General features: G+C 25.6%; 1 pseudogene; it reads right to left on the reverse strand.

The window, feature by feature from the left end:
* Positions 1–12,084: 12,084 nt before the first annotated feature.
* LOC101508753 (alpha-xylosidase 1-like) lies at positions 12,085–12,945 on the reverse strand (annotated as a pseudogene).
* Positions 12,946–18,841: the final 5,896 nt, after the last annotated feature.

Genomic DNA, 18,841 nt, shown 5'->3' on the forward strand with positions numbered 1-18,841 from the left:
TTCTCTAACTGTGTTGTGCTTACGACGTATTTGTCGTCTCTTACTGTTATAATAATGATTCTCAATTTTTGCAATAGCCGCAGTACTATCGCAGTGGATCAACATAGCTGGTAACGGCTTATCCTATAAAGGGATTTCTGCTAGCAAGCATCTCAACCAGCTTGCTTCTTCACTAGCATTAGCTAGTGCTATCATTTCAGACTCCATAGTGGACTGAGCCAATATTGTCTGTTTCTTTGATTTCCATGATACAGCACCACCGGCTATGCTGAAAACATAGCCACTGGTTGCCTTGGAGTCATTTGATAAGGTGTTCCAATCAGCATCACTGTATCCTTCAAGGACGGCAGGAAATCTTTGATAATGTAATCCGAGACTCATGGTTCTTTTAAGGTATCTCATGATTCTATCGATAGCGTGCCAATGCTCCATACTAGGTCTACTAGTAAACCTGCACAACAATCCCACGACATAGGCAATGTCGGCTCTAGTACAATCAGTGGCATACCTGAGGCTGCCAATGATGCTTGCATATTCAGTTTGTCTAACACCTTCACCAGAGTTCTTGAAAAGTTTTACACTGTGATCATATGGTGTGCAAGCAGGTTTACCGTCAAAGTAATCATATTTCTTTAGGATCTTTTCAATATAGTGAGATTGATCCAAAGAAATTCTCTTTTCTGACCTAGTAATCTTGATTCCGAGGATTACACTTGCTTCTCCGAGGTCTTTCATATCAAAGTTGCTGCTTAACAATGATTTCACATTATTCACAGCATGAATGTTTGAGCCAAATATGAGTAAGTCGTCTACATAGAGACATAAGATAGTGCATATGTCATTTTCACATTTGTAGTAAATACATTTGTCACTTTCATTTACTTTAAACTCATTCGAAATAATCAAATTATCAAATTTTTCATGCCATTGCTTAGGAGCTTGTTTAAGACCATACAAAGATTTATCTAACTTACAGACCTTGTCTTCTTGTCCATGAATTACAAAACCTTCAGGTTGCTCCATGTAGATTTCTTCTTCCAGTCCACCGTTCAAAAAAGCTGTTTTAACTCAATTTTATTACAGCACATCAATTTTATTAATTTATTATTATGGATACATACATCATTACATCGGCTTTTGTATTTATTAATTAATAAATATTTAAAATATTCATTTTATTTTATTCTTATAAGAGTCTTACAAGAATATTTTTAAAAAAATCTCATATTCTTAAAATAGGTCAAAAGTCAAATATTTGGATCTATATGGAGTTTACATCATTAAACTAAAATAAAATTAAAAATTACTACTATTTGAATTAAACACAAATAAAATTAAAAATAACCACAAAGTTTTGACATTAAATATTATTTACTTTACCTCCTAATTAGTTCCTTGTATGTCCTCCTCATTCTCTCATTTTTATAAGAAATTCCACATCAAATTTAACTCAACCATAACCTTCACGTAGAAAAACATAAGTCAAAGAAAAAAATTAATAACAATAATAATGTTACACTTTTACTCATGATCAAATAGAAACTTAAAAAAATATTAAATGTGTCAAATAGATAAAACACAGTAAAAATAATAATGTTACACTTTTCACCATGATCAAATAGAAACTTGAAAAAAATAATCAAATGTGTCAAATAGATAAAACACAATTCTACTTTTTTTCCATTCAAGAGTATAACATAATCATTTTCAGTCTAAGGAGTTTCAAAGGTATAAAAAGAACTATAACTCTTGAAGTTAACATTAATGACCAATTTTACATTTTTTGAATTAAAATTTCTGACAAACAAAAAGTTATTTTGTGTTTGTAAATACTTGAAAGCAAATTGAACCCCATAAACATTCTTTTAATCACAAACAAACTATGAGTATTTTTGAAACAAAACAAATAAACAATATCACATGAAAGTTTAAAACAATTGACAATAATAGATAAAGTTAAACAAATATAGTAAAACGATCAACTGATTCCACTTGTAAATATTTAACTCTCATACCAACGATGGACTCACTTTTGTTTTGCTTATTATATTTTTAATTATTTTCGAGGTGTTTAGGTGTTGGATTTTTTGTGATAGTTGATAGTTAATTTCACTTGTGTTTTGCTTTATATATATATATATATATATAAAGATTAATTAATGTAAAATAATATCATTGAACAATAAAAATATGATATCTAATGAAAGTGTTCTTTAGAAATGTTAATATTATTAGATACTTTTAATAATATATTGAAGTCCGAGATTGAATTCATAATATTCCTTGTTACTTTATTTTTAATTTATTACTTAACTTACTAAGTTTATTTTATATAATATTTAATAAAAGTATCTTAATGGCCTAGCGGTCTATTTAGGGACGAGAATAGGCTAGGCTGTCTGTCAGGAGTCTATGACCTGGCCAACTTATGGTCTGACCTGGTCTGGCCTATTTAATAAAAATACTAGGCTCAGACTATTTTTAAAGCCTATTTATTTAAATAGGTCAGACTCAGACTTATAAAAAAGCCTATTAGACCTGATAGACCGGCATATATATATTTTATTATTTATTAATATTATTTATTATTATATTAATAATATTATTTTTTATTTTAAATTATATCAATTAGGCAATCACTCAGTGAACATTCCATATTCGATAGCCGTTCAATTAGTCAATCATTCAGTAGTCGTTCCATATTTGTTTAAGAGATAATAATGAGTGTGTTTGTTTTAGAAATATATATATATATATATATATATATATATATTATGTGACACAAAAAATTATTTTTTAGGGTTTAAAGGATGTTTATTTCATATTTTTTAAAAACTATTTTAAATAGGCTTTTAGGTCAGACCAGACTTTTAAAAAGGTGGACCGAAAAAAAAGCATATGATAGGTTGTAGGCTTAAAAATTAAATCGTAGGCCAGACTCAGATCTTTCAAAACCTGACCTGACCTATTCTCACCCCTATGACTACACACTTACGACAATCAACTATAATAAGTATGTTAGATTTTTTTTTCTTTCAAATATAAATATTTAAGAGACGTAATATTAATCAATAACATATTTATCTCTTGATTTATTCATTGGCAAAAATTTACCTTTTAAATAATAATGACAAATATTTCAGCTATTCAATTCAATAATCTATTGCATTATAAATTATAATTAGAGCATGTATTAAATATACATAATATCTATTTATTGTAATATACACATAATATAATTTATTGTAATAGTACAAACACAATTTATATAGACAACGGGTTAGTTGACTCAATATCGACTAAAAGAATTATCAAAATAAAAAATATTGACTTAAAAAAATATTGACTCAAACTAATTTCTAATTCGAAATCATCTTTCTTTCTTTATTTTTATTATAATAATAAATTTGTAATCATATTTATCAATACTACTTTTTCAAATAGTTTTGGATTTTATATTATGAAATTTTCAAAAATTAAAATTAAAATCAGTTTTGTTTTTTTGTTTTTAATTTTGGTTTCGTGTTTTTCATTTAAAGTATTAATTCTAAATTTTAATTTTAAGTTGAATGTTAGTATTTGATTTTAGATTAAAAATCTCTTGCAGTCGATTGACTTAATTTAAGGTAATAATTCAATATTTTTTAAATTCATTATCATCTTCAAAAAAATTCAAAAAATTGGTAATCATTTTCAACAAAATACATATTTTCACGAAATTCATAACTCAAATATTCAAATAAACTAATATTTTCATCTCTAACAACCACAAGAACAACATCAAATACATCACATGAAAAACTTACATTTTAAAATTTAGGTTAGAAATTTGATGTAGAGAATGATAGAAAGAAGAAGAAAATATTGTCTTTGTGATTTGGGGAGCAAATATTAAATTGTGTGTTTTTTATTTGATGAATTTTATATTATTTGAGATAAAGATATGAGTTTATTTAAAAGTTTGAGTTATGAGTTTATTTGAAGGTTTGAGTTATGATATTTGATTAATATATGAATTTTCTGGGTTTTGTTTGAAAATGATGATAAATTTCTAGAATTTTGTAAAAAATATAATATTGTTGACATTTTAAGTTATAAATGATCAAATCTGTACTTAAAATTAAATAAAAAAAATTAAATCAATCAATAAATAAATAAATAATTGAATTGTTAATTGAAATTAAGTTATAGGACCGAGTTATTCTGTTTTTATTTTACTTGAATTGAATAATTTTTTTATTTTGTCTCACTATGAACTCTTCAAATATTGAAAAAGACACATAAAAATTAAAATATTTTAAAATTATTTATTTTAAAATAATTTGAATGTTATTAAATTATAATTTATTTAATTATGATAATTTTAATAATAGTTATTGAAAATCGTAATTATGAAATGTGGCTATAATAGTAATGATCAGTCGTTGAAGGTGGTTGCAATAGTCAAAAGAGGTTGTTGGGGTCTGACTGATGATGATCATAGTGGTGGACAATAGTCATGTCGATGGTCGTCGGAGGTGGGGGGTTGAAAGTGGTTGGAGATTGTTATTGATAATTGGTAGCAATTGTTAGAGGTGGATGATCGCTAGTTGAAGATTGTAGCGGTGGTCAGAAGTGAATAATAGAAAATAATAATGATAATCAGTAATCGTTGAAGTGATACTTTATTCTTATTGTGACGTATTAGTTTGAATACAAAAATTTTAATTTTCCTTTTAAAATAAAAAAAAAAACTGTTTTAAAATTAAAATAAAAACTCTTTTTATCCAACCATGTATCAATTTTAAAATTGATTTTTAAAACTAAAAATGAAAAACGGTCCGAGCCGACAACATATATTTGTTGTCCTTAATTTGTTACGATTGCATAATCAAATGCAATACTAAATAGCTCAAGTTGGGATCGATCACCCAGACAAAAAGGATCATGAACACAAACTTTTCACTCTAAAATATTCAAGCGATACTAAACATATTCAGCAACAGCTCGCTTAAAAATCGCATCAAGAAGCGGTAACCTTTAATATTTGGTTTGTGGCCTTACTATTTTAGTGGTTAAAATTATCATTCGGTCCGAACTGAAAAATATATTAATGAACGTGAGGGTTAGTGCTGTAAATAAATAATAACGAGACCCGTCAAAGAAAATAAAATAAAAAATATAAAAGGTCTGTTAGATGCATTCAACTAACAATATATCTAGCATAAAAAAACTAAAATATCTCTCCATCGTGCGTTTCCATAACTTTCCTATTACATATATAATAGGCACATACTAATACGCTGTAATAATGTATATACAATAAACTGGTGGCACAGAGATAACAATTATTGAATTTATAGTATTATATGTATTGTGTCTGTACATACTATACCATTCATATCTTAGTTTAGCTTATAAATAATAATATCATGCAACCATTATCAGAAGATCACGCCCGTCAAAATAAAAATCGAAGATCACGTGGTGCGAGCGTGCGTGTATTGGTGGGAGTATGCGTGGCGTATTATTTTATTCTATTTTATGTTTTTAAAGAGATATTTTTCTACTGTCCGGAATCGTAATTGCAGGTCACGTGACGCATGCCTTTGTCCATAGATGCTAGAGAAGAAATTGATGTTTAAAAATGTATGTATCATGAATATGGGATATGCATGTTTAGATATGTATGATGATAATCATGGTAATTGTTTGACCATATTAGATGCGGATTGTGGGGCCCCAATGCCACAAAATGTTTTTGCGGAGAAAAGGAGAAGAGATAGGGTCTGAAGAGAGGGCCATGTGGGGTGGGTTACGCCCAATTGAGTGAGTCATTGTATGTGCGTGCGAGAACGAGAGACTTTTGCTTCGATTTCCCGCCAATAAGTGGGAACCACAACTTCTTCGCGTAAAGACAATTTTGTCCTATAATAAAACAATATGATCTATTAAAATTGATTAGATGAAAAAATTTAATACATTTATATATTTAGTTTTAGTTTTATTAATTAAATAAATTATTTTTATTTTAAAATATATAAAAAAAAAGCTTAGAGATTTAGTCGTATTGAATCTCCGTTAGAAACAACTCACACGTGGTGGATTAATGGGACAAGTGTCTTCTTAGGTGGGTGCGTGGAAAGTGTTATTGCCGTTCACTTTTTTTGTTGTTGTTAGAATTCTAATGCGCTGATGAAGTAAAGTGGCTACGAGTTTCTAATTTGCCGCCTCTTGTGCGTACACGCCGTTATTGTCGATGACTTACCTAATACCTACTAATCAACCCGATATCACTGTTTTATTGTCTTTATGTGCGTTGTCTTTTCTACACTCTATGTACTCTACACTCTACTTTGGTGCTATTTTCAATAATCAACACTACCTTCTAAAATGTATAAAAACTGTTTCTTCCGTCAAACATAAATATCACTTTAATCAAAAAAATTAAGATTAATATAAAATTATATTTTATATTATTATTTAATAATTATTCTATATATAATTTACAAATTATTATTGTATTTTATATTGGTAATAATGACAAACTCATTAATAATTAACAAAAATAATTTTTAAAATTAATTTTTTATAATTATTAGTCATTTTTTTTGCAATAAATATTTAAAATTTTTACACATATTAAGAAATATAATAATTATAATAAAAAATAATTATTTTAACAAATAATCCATATTAATTATTAGTATATTTTTTTTTACTATTTCTAATGTAAAATATAATAATAATTTACAAATTGCATATACATTAATTATTAAAAGATAGTATAAAAATAATTATTAAAAATATATTAAAAATTGTGAATGAAATTTTTTTAAGGTAATATTTTTCTTTTGCTAAACTAATTATTATTGTTAAATAAAAAGTACATTTCTTAATATATGTATAGAAAAATATAAAATGACACTGGTTGTGGAAGATTTGTAATTCCTACAAATTTCTTTTTCAATTATCAAAATACACTGCTTGTAGAAGAATTTTTTGTTAATCTAAATATTATCTTTTTTTTTTTAATAAAATTAACCAAAATGTTCTGCTTAAAAAAAAAATTAAATCATTATAATTTTTTTTATCCTTAAAAAGTCGCATACCTATTATTTGACCAAATCAAGAATTTAAGGAATACTTTTTTTTTTGTCAGAGGTCACATAATGGAAATGCGATAATGTACTATGTTTAAATTTTTTCCTTTTTGATTTTAATATCTGAATAATTATTAATTTAATTAATAAAATATTTTAAAAACAAAATTATATTATTAAAATCAACTAAAATATGATAAATTGAAAAAAAAATACATAAACAAAATAAATAAAGTGTTCCTAAATTTTATAGATAATTCTATTTTGTTAACTACTTTCTTTTATTTTTTTCTTTCTATTAAATGTATTTTTTTTATTTTATTTTTATTTTTATTTATTAAGTCGAGTATAATTAGGAAAGAACTGTTTATAAAATAAAATTATGTTGCTATTTTATCTGTAAAATATTATGGACACATTATTTATTTTGACACATTTAATTACCTCATTAAGTTTGCTGTATTTTTTTTAATTTAATTTATTTTATTTGATTTTATTAATATAATATAATTTTTTTAATTTTTTAATTATTTTTATTAATTAAATTAATGATTATTCAAATATTAAAATGAAAAGAAAATTAAATTTAGTACATGGACACATATCCAAATGCCACCTCCTACTTGAGTAAAAAAAAATTCTTTGTAAAAAATAGGACTATTTGATATTTATTTTTTAAAATTGGGCATTTTAATTAAGTTATTTTTTTAAAAAGGATAGATAAAAAAAAAAAAACCTAAAAAATATATTTATTATTTTTAACTTATTACTATACACTTCTTTTAAATGCGGTTTTGATCCCCTATTTTAACTGATTCACAACTTTGATTCTTTTATTTTTAATTTCGCAATTTTGATCTCATATTTTAATTGATTCTCAATTTTGGTCCCTCTATTTTTAATTTTACAATTTTGGTCTCTCTGTTTTAACTAATTCATAATTTTGGTCTCTCTATTTTTAATTTTCAAATTTTGGTCCATTTATTTCTTAAAATTGATATATTTTATAAATCTAATGGATCACATATTTTATTTAATAAAATATAATGAATTACATTTAAAAAATATATAATTTTATAAAAATATTAGATATTTATTGAAAAATAGTTTTTAATTATTTTAAAATTAGTTAAATCTAAAAATAGTTTTATTTATTATTTTTTTAAAACTGATTTCAAAATTTATCATTTTAAAAACTTTCTTTAGAAGAATTTTTAATTATTATTTTTACTACTAATATTTTTATCACATTTAAATGAAATGTAAATAAAAATTTATTTTTACTATAAAACAGAATTTAACTAAAAAGTAAGATATTATTTAAGAAAAAAAACATATTTTTTAAAATAAAAAACAGAACTTAATTTTTATTTATTTTAAAAAATTAAGAATTTTTAATTATTAATTGAAATATGGTGGTGGTTATTTATTAATAACTTATGATTTTTTTCTAAAATAATGAAAAAAAATTAAGTTCTGTTTTTTATTTAAAAAAATATGTGTTTTTTTCTTAAGAAAATATATTTTTTCAGTAAAATTCTGTTTTATATAAAAAATAAATTTTTATTTACATTCTGTTTTCTTTTAAATATGATAAAAATGTTAGTAGTAAAATAATAATTAAAAGTTCTTCTATAAACAGTTTTTAAAATAATAAACTTTGAAATCAATTTTTAAAAAAATAAAACTATTTTTAGAATTAATTAGTTTTGAAATAATTTAAAACTATTTTTTAAATAAGTTTTTATAATAAAAATTATTTTTTACATAAATATCTAATATTTTTATAAAATTATATATTTTTAAAAATGTAATCCATTATATTTTATTAAATAAAATATGTGATCCATTAGATTTATAAAATGTCTCAAATTTAAGAAATAGAGGGACCAAAATTATGAATTAGTTAAAATAGGGTACGAAAATTGTGAAATTAAAAATAGAGTGACCAAAATTGAGAATCAGTTTAAATAGGGGGACCAAAATTGTGAAATTAAAAATAGAGGGATCAAAATTACGAATCAGTTAAAATAGGGGGACCAAAATTGTATTTAAGCCTAAATATTATAAATTCATAATATAAATAATGAAAATATGAACTTTATTTTATTAAAAAAAGAAATATAAATATAAATTTTGAATTTTTGATTTATATTTTTTATATACATTTTTAATAGTATTGAAATATGTCTACAAAAATTGTTAAAAAATAATTAATTTTATATTTTATATTACTTATGTCTCTAATTATAAACACCAATTTGTAAAAAAAATTGTCCCTTACTATAAGTATATTTTCAATTTTTAAATATAAATATTATTCTAAGAAAATTAATAAATAAAACAAATCACACTAACTATCCTACCAATTTAAAAAAAAATGAAAAAAAAACAATAAATATTTATAATAAAGAGTAAAGATAGTACAAATTAAAAATTTATTTATTCCTTTTATAAATAACACATCACATTACTTCAGTTTCCTAATGAGCATGCAGCGACTTGGAAATGTATGGTCATACATTGTTGATTTGTGGGCTGGAAAATATATATCATGGTACTATGCATTATTAAATTTTTTAGAAATGGTGAAAAACTAAAACCTGTACTTCATTTATTATGGGAGCTTTTTTATAGATGGAGACATATTTTAATCATTAAGAAATAGTTTGAGACTACATTAGATATGAGTTTAGTTTTTATGCACCGGTAAAATAAAAAGATTTATATAGTTGATTAAATGGTGGATTGTGTCAATAACTTTGTAAATAGTTAATATAAAAATTAAAATTATTAATAATTTATCGGTTGTAATTGATTTACCATATAAAAATTATTTATATTTACGGTATAAAAAAAATAAATCAAAATCATCATATAGTAAGAAAAATAATAACAAAATCAACTTTTAATTCTTCAGAAAAGAAAATTGAGACAACTAGGTCCTTGTATTTACCAATAACAAGATAATGATAAAATTTCAAAAATATAATAATAATAGAAAAAAACAATTAAATTTTTAACAATAATTAAAAAACAAAGATAATTTGGTTATTGACAATTATTAAAATAATTTATTTTTATTCTTCAATAAGTCACTTATTTTTATTTTTATTTCTTATTTATAGATATACAAGTCATTTTAAATCGTATAAATATATTGATATTTAAATTTTAATATATTAATTGTAAATTTATTTTAAATCTTATAAGTGAATACTATTTTACATTGTCTTTTAAAATTTCAAAGGCTTTTTATGTAAAAACAATCTTTTAAAATTTTTATGTTTTTTTTGAAATAGATAAACTCTTATAAGTTGAAGATTATTTTTTGAATTTTTAATTTGATTAATAGATTCTAATATCATTTTAAATTTTTAATATGATATTTAATTTATTTTTATAAAATTGATTTATAAAGTGACCAACTTTACTTTTTTATAAACTCTTTAAAGTTCTATTTATTTTTAAAGTGAGATTTGAATTTTTTTTTCATCTATCTAATTTATTTTGATATAAATTTTATGGTAATAAAAATGAATTTTATAAGTGAGTTGAATGTAAATTAATTTATGTTTTTGAAAAATTGAATTAAATAATAGATTTTAATATAAAAATAAATTTAGAAATCACTTTTAAATTAAAAACCTATAAAATTTAACTTCAAATTATAATTAATTATAGAAATAAAATCAATTCTTCCTGATTCAATAGTACTTTCAATTCTGATTCCACAACAAACAAAAATGTTAATATATTTGGTTCAAATTTTATAACAAATATATCAATACTTTTCTTATAAATACAAATAAAAGGAATAAGAAATAACACATGAATTGTTTTTTTTTGTAATACTTACTTTTTCAATTTTTGAGTTGCCTTTTGATCACCCTAAATTGGGAATGGATCCCTCAATTATTTTCCTACTGATTTTAAATCTCCATCTTTTAAACATATTATATATTTCTCTCTTTTTCAATGGAAGATAAAGATTTCAATGCCCCTTCCAGATAATACCCTAACATAATATATTTTTCGGGAGATTCTACTTAGGTTTCTTTCAACAAAAACCTACCTATTTAGTTCCGAGAAAATTTTCTCGTTCACTACTCATTAACTTATTTAGGAACAAAATTGGATTTATGTACCTTTGTAATAGTACTATTAGTTTATTCAATTCATTATGTGAATGTGAACAAAGAGTAATCTATATATACACATTACATTTTTTTGTGAACAAAGTCTATAGACATTCATCATTCAAGAAATGAAATAGCTTTGATGGACTTCATTCTGGATGAACTAATTTACAACATAGATTAATGTCCTACTATTTTTTGCTGTGTTTTCTGAGTATTGTTTGTGCAGATGGACAACATCCATGTGTTTTCAGAGAATGTTTCAAAGTCCCAATTAACATGATACAATTTAAACTTATGATCCCATCTTCTAGGTCATAAAATATTTTTTCCCTTGCTCAATCATTAGGCTGCTTCCAAGTAAGAACCGAGTGCTGAGGCCAAACTTGAGCCATGAAAGGTTCACTTGTGTTGTTAAAATTTACTAAGCTTGCCTAAGTTCTAGACAGATTTGCAATAATATTTTATTGATCTTGATCTTTTGCTATTTGCTTGTAACTCTACGATGAGCTCTGTCTAAATCCTTGTTTACAAATACTGAAATTAATATATGCTTTCAGCCTTGTGAAGTAATAAAGGGACTGAAAATTAATACTAATAAAAGGCTCATATATATGACTTGATTTTATTTCATTTATTTGCAACACTGCAGTAAAGTGCATTTTCACGTGTTATAATTTACTGCTACTAATCTTTACATTTAAGTTATGTGCATTTCATGGAGAAGATCCATATACTGGTTTGGATGCCTTTGTGAAAGAAAATGTCCTAAGTTCATAAATTAAGAACGCTATAGAAAGAAATTTTGTCTTGAAAATACAGGTCAAACACCTATCAAAATAATAAATTCATCATTTTCCATACTAAAGTGATCTATTTTGCTTCTTTAAACAATGCCCTAAGCGCATTCGATAGCCTTTTCCATTATAAAATATTGAACACAAACACAATGATAAGAAAATATGCAATACAATGATGGGACTAGGGAAGAGTAAAAAGAAAATCATAGCAAAAGCCCAGTAAGGCATTGGAGCAGGTCTTCCAATTAAGGTAGTATACTGGTCAACAACATTAAGAGGTGTGGGCCCAGCAAAAAAGTAAAAATCAAACACACCTCCAATGATTTTATATGTCAGATAATTCTCTTTGTAAAACACATCCATTCCATTGCTATTCAACAACAGAACACCATGTGCATATGGTTTGCCACCTTCATTTCTAAGGTCCATGTATACAGGATGTGATCCATATAATCATAATTTAGATTAATAGCTGATATGTCAGTTGTATACAAAGTGTAAGGATCATTTGGATGCAACTTTATTCCATGTTGTCAAACCATACAAAGAAGCATCTTTGGGCAATTTGGTAGAAATTTCCAAGTCTTGGTCTTTGAAGACCAATGGACCAAATGGGTCTGATTCATAAGAATTGGGGTCAAAAAGGGTGTCCCTATTGGACTTCCTTTTCACTGTCAAGCTAAATCGGTCAGAAGTGTAACTAAAAACAAGTTCAGAGCTTGAGTACTCTGACACTGATAATGGATTCTCCCTCAGTCTCTTAATGTTCTGTTTCAGAGGTGGTTGTGGTTTCTCTCTTGGCAAAAGGTTATATGGAACCTCCCATCTTTGGTTCTTTGCATCAGTGATGTGTACCCTCAGTCGACTATCGGTCTCATGCCTGAGATCGAGAACAAAATGTGTAGAAGTGTTAAGAGATCCACATTAGATGCAATAGATATTACATAGTAACAATATTACAAGCTAGTTTTGTAGATTGAAACATTGTGTTTGGCCTAATTTTGATTCTAGAAAAAACACTAGAATAAACCTTACAAAATATATGATTGAGTTGACGTTGAGTTTGCTAGAGTTATGATAGACAACCACAATTTTGATAAGAATTCAATTGACACGTTCTAACGATATAAAATAGTTTTACACTATTATTTATTATTTATAAAATAGTACGTGTAACTTACTTGACATAGAAGTGTAAGAGGGGAATGTCAGCACCATAAATATTGTTCTTTTGCTTAACTTGGAGAAGCCCCACAGTTGTACCACCATTTGGGGTGTATTCAATGGATGTCAAAACGGTAACCTTGACCAATTTTAGTGGCCTTTGTAGAAATAAAGTTGAATTCTTCAGCTAAACATAGAAGCCAAGTTAGAAAAAAGGAAGAGATAGTTAGAGCTACTAATGGACTAAGAGAAACCATAGCTCACTCTTGAGTAAGCCCCTTTGACTACTCATTTTGAGAGCACCTCATAGATTATAAATAGGACTCATTATTGTTAATGTCACTAGCTAGTACTATATTACAAAAGGTTGTGTTAACTTTGTCGTCATCTGTTATTAGTCTTTGTCAATTTCGGATATCATTGTTGTATTCTATAATGGATGTGAATCATGTGATCATGGTGAAACTGAATTACCAAAACTTATCACTTTCCATCCATTTTTATACAATACTAACGTTGACGTTTCTTGCTTATATCTTCCCTTGGTCTCATTATTTTCTCTTGTCAAGTTGCGAACTTGGTATCAATAACACTCCTTAAATAAATATCACGTTTTAAAATGCTTAGCCCAAAAAGCGTCCTTCCAATTTTATATACCCACCCTAAAATTTTATATACAACATTAAAATTTAATTTAAAATTTTTGATGATTTATGAATTTTTGATATAAAGAATATTCATTTACGTGAATTGCAATAGGAACAACGTGATCTTGACGATTCAGAGTTTGATCGAGAGATCAGTATAATTGAATTTATGTAGATATTATCTTTTGAGTACAAATAATATCATATTAAAATATAATTTTTTTAAGACTCGATTGTAAACCTGAAGTTATACAAACATTATTAACTAGATTTAGATCCATGCGTTATGTGGCTGTTCATGGATAAACATATAACTTTTTCAAGGCTGATTTTGGTGTGGCTCGCGGTGGCGTGACGACAAACAAGTGGCTGAGAGATGGTCGGAGCGAGGGGGCCGAAAGCACCGCAATGAATGCACGCAAGCACATTGATGAGCCAACATTAAATGTGTCTCATATCGGTAATAATTCAAATATTGCTAATTATTCTTCAGCTGAGGCGAACAGTCGGTAATGATTCAAAGAATACATCCTAGCAATGATTTGGTTGTGCACAAAATTAATGCTACAAATAACATTAATGTTGCCACAAGTTTGGTGCAGGTTCCAGAACTGAGATTAATTGTTTTCAACATACTACAAGCTTGCATGAGTCAACACTTAATTTGCAAGCACCAAGACATGCCACAAAACAAGCTGTCACCAACTCAATACTAGCGTTGGAGGCTACATCTGTGTGATTCCCAATTTTAAAAATCCTCACATTTTTCACCCGTGATTCCCTAGATTAGAATCCAAACTCTTGATACCAATTGTTAGAACAGATTGTATGACTTAGAGGAATTGAAATTGAGAAGAAGAGATTTGAAAGAATCAAGTTTTACTCAGTTACTTGCTGTCCAAGCAACAGGCTCAGCTTTAAGTTTTATATCAAACAGTTTGCATAATGACAATTACAACAAACTAACTAACTTCACTAACCATATTCTAACCACCTTAACTAACTTTTAATCAATACAAATCATTGTGAATTAACTATTTCAACAAATACTAGCGTTGGAGGCCAAACTGCACGGGTTCCAGCTTCTGGTACTCATCAACCATGTCACAGCAACTGCACCTACTCAACATTCAACACTAGTGTGATGTGTAGCAACGTCTAGAAGCTGATGTAGCCAATTTTTTCGATATTTCTAGTGATAGCATGAGTGTTGATGGGAGTATTGAAATTGTCTCTCTATCTAATACTAGTATTGTTTTACGTATCAATTCTTTGTATGTTGATAATAATGAAATGGTGGACAGTACTGGTCAACAGGCCTACCAAGGTCAATTTAGAATCTAAAATACCTCGTCTGATGCTATAATCTGGATGTTTTATTTGATTTTGAGTATTGTTTTGTTGTTGATAGAGAAAGACGTGGGAGAGGTTCGGGTATTTTGTGGCACTCAACTTTTCCATGTTCTATTCAAAATTATTAGGAAAAATTAGATAGTGGCATGGTAACCGAGCGTTGCTTAATAATTTTCCTAATACCAAACTTGAGAACTGTGCAACTCCCACATTAGATCATTATCTGATAGTACTCTTGGACAAAACTCCGATCGTCATACATAGAAGGCAACATAATTTCAGGTTTGAGAATGCATGGTTAGTTATTATAGAATTTTTTGTTCGAAACAAATGGCATGGTTATAATGCTAGTGACTTCTCCTCCAAGCTCCAATTATATCCTCAGGATATGAATGGATGGAGTAAACAGAAGTGTCATAAAATCAAGCGAGAAATTGGAAAGTGCAAGAAAAGTCTTGAACAAGTCAGAAACAATGTCACTGAAGCTAATGTCAACTATTTCAATGCTCTTCTTTGTTCAAGATGACATTTTTTGGCGTCAACGGACTAAAAGGCACTATAGATTTTAAAAAAATTCGCCTTTTTAATTTATTTTTTTCAACACTTTTAAAATTTATAAATATGACCAAAGTTTAAATAAACAATTCTTCTATCTAAACAACAAAATTTATTAATGAAGAAAATTCAATTGAAGCATTTTGAATTGTTTAAAACTTTTAATTCTTTAGAATTTTTAATTACTTCATATAAACACATTCTTGGAGAATCAAATATTTCACACGTAATAATAAGTTGGTTATAATATTAAATTTGAAAATAATTTTTTTTAATATGACTGAATATATGAGTATAAGATTATTGTTAATAAGAAAAAATATTTATTATTTTACCTGAATTACACCATATGCAAACTATTAATCAAAGTTTAATTCCTAGTCATACATGATTGAAGGTTGGAAGCTCAAAATTTGAAGTTATATTATAAATACGATTTCAAAACTTAAAATACAAACCTTGTGATCTTCACATAACCATCGATGTTTCAATTTAGATAAAACGAAAATGTGAAAAGAAAATGAAAGACATGCAATAAACAAATAAAAAAAATCATATATTTAATAAAAATAACATTTATTCTTATCACTGATGTTAATGGTCGAATTGAAAAGAGAAATGACTTTAGAGAGAAATGCGCACAATACAAATTTCCAACTCTTCAGACATAATTTCGAGCAAGTCTTGATGAATATCAATCACCACTTGCCAAATAAATATCATATTATGGATATTGATGTGAATTGATTATAAAATTGAAGGAGAACCAATGTTGGATGGATGGGTAAGTATATAGTAGAGCTATAGACGGAGTTTGTCTAAAAAAAATTAGAGTGACATATCAGCATATAATTGACTTGACAAAAATATAATTATATAACAAAATTGTCCTCTAATTTTTTTATATTTATTTATCCAAAAAATATACTTTTATATTCATTTACCTAAAAAATATGTGTCCCTTGCTTTTTTATACAATATTTATAAATAGAGAAAAAAATTATGCATTGACTGTGTCAACTAACTTTTCAATGTTAGTTAATATGAGCATAGGGTTATACCACATGATCGTGATACTTCCATCAATTATTAGCCACACAATCAATAATTCATATTAATAAAATGTTTACATTGGTGCATATTCATTACTATCTCATATTTATTTTATATAAATATATCCTTTGTATTTTTTTTAAAATTAATGGTTTTTTTTTCTCAAATCTTAACTTCTACAAACTACTTTATATTCTCAACTTCTAAAAAATACATCTTTCCGTTAAAAAAAAGAAATCACTCCATTTTTTCTAAAAAAAAAAAAACAATTTTATCTAATGAATGAAATTGTCATTTTTATCTTTCATATTCTTTCAATAGTTAAAACTAAGAAGCATAATATTGATTTTTCCCATTACTATCTCAATTTTTTTTCTAAATATGTCATTTGCATTTTTTTATAAAAAGAAATGGGTGTTTTTTAATTTTTAATTTCTACAAACTATTTTGTTTTCTCAACTTCTAAAACCCACATCTTTGTCCTTAAAAAAACTACTCATTTTTTTTGTAAAAAAAACATTTTATTTAATAAATAAAATTGTCAATTTTATCATTTATATGCAATTGTTAAAATTAAAAAAGATAAAATTAATTTTTTAATAATGTTTTACTTGATTGATTTATTTCTTATATTGATTTATTAGTATATATTACCAATAAGACCCACCAATACTGCCCATATGATGGTCTCGTAAAGACAAAATCAGAGAAGGAAAAACAAATAAACAAAGAAGGAACAACGGGAATCAAGGATAATGTTTCACGTAGGTTACCTCACTACAGTAAATTTTGTCTTAAATGGTAGGCTTATGGTCAAATAAAATTGATACATCTGGCTGAAAATTTGGATAAAATAACTTTTCTTTCTGATTTAATTTGTTTATATTTAAAATTAGAATAATAATTGCAAATTATTACCTTGCTAGACTAGCATAGTTACTATATTTAATAATTTATTATAAATGTTTAATTTTATTAATCAATTTGACCTTTATTTTATTTTATGTGATTTATTTGTTTAAATGTGACATTATTTTATTTGTCATTTTATGTGATTTGCTTTATTTTGACATGGTAATTTATTTGGTTTAAATCAATAAATTAATTTTAATTTATTACAAATTTAATATATAAGTATTTATGTCATTATAATTTATCACATTTATAAGTATTTTATGCTATTAATTTAAAATATTATTGATTTATTTATATATTTATCATTTTTAATTTTCAACAATAATGAATTTATGTATTCTATCAAAATTAGAGAGATTTAAACAAACTAATCAAAAGTCACATATGTTAGAATTTCATAAAAATAAAAACGGAATATCATATCTAAAGAAGAAGCGAATATATATATATATATATATATATATATGTGTGTGTGTGTGTGTGTGACATTCGTCTGCAATTTATCATTTAAGAATTGGACCAGCAAAAGTTGCCACTGATTGAAAAATGTTATCTATTTTGGTTTTTTAATTTTAAAAACAAGAAAATAAGAACCGGTTTTATACTATTAAAGTAAAATCGGTTTTATAAAACAGTTTTACAAAATATGCTAAACAAAAATGTATCTAACCAAATTAAAAGTGGGGTGTCAGCGAAGGAAAAATGTATCAAACAAGTGAGTCTCAGTATTGTTAAAATGTATCTAACCAAATTAAAAGTGGGGTGTCAGCGAAGGAAAAAATTACTGACATAACAATTATACTTACTAACTTTAGTTGTTTTAAAAAATACCACCAAATGACAAGAGACTTGAAATTCGACCAATAGAAACAAAGAAAAAAAATTAAAAGAGTAGTAATATTGTGTTAAAAAAATTTATTTATTACTAGCATTTATGTTCAGAATTTTAGTGGATTTCAAAACAAGAATACCTAAAATACCATGAAAAATTTCCCCTGTACCCCCATTTTTATACCTATACCCCCATAATTTTTTGAAAATGACAATTATATCCTTATTAATTCAAAGATTTTTTTTTTTTTTTTTTTTTTTTTTTTTTTTTTTTTTTTTTTTTTTTTTTTTCGAATTACAAA

The sequence above is a fragment of the Cicer arietinum genome, chromosome 4, assembly GCF_000331145.2.
Source record: "Cicer arietinum cultivar CDC Frontier isolate Library 1 chromosome 4, Cicar.CDCFrontier_v2.0, whole genome shotgun sequence".
Classification (NCBI taxonomy): Eukaryota; Viridiplantae; Streptophyta; class Magnoliopsida; order Fabales; family Fabaceae; genus Cicer; species Cicer arietinum.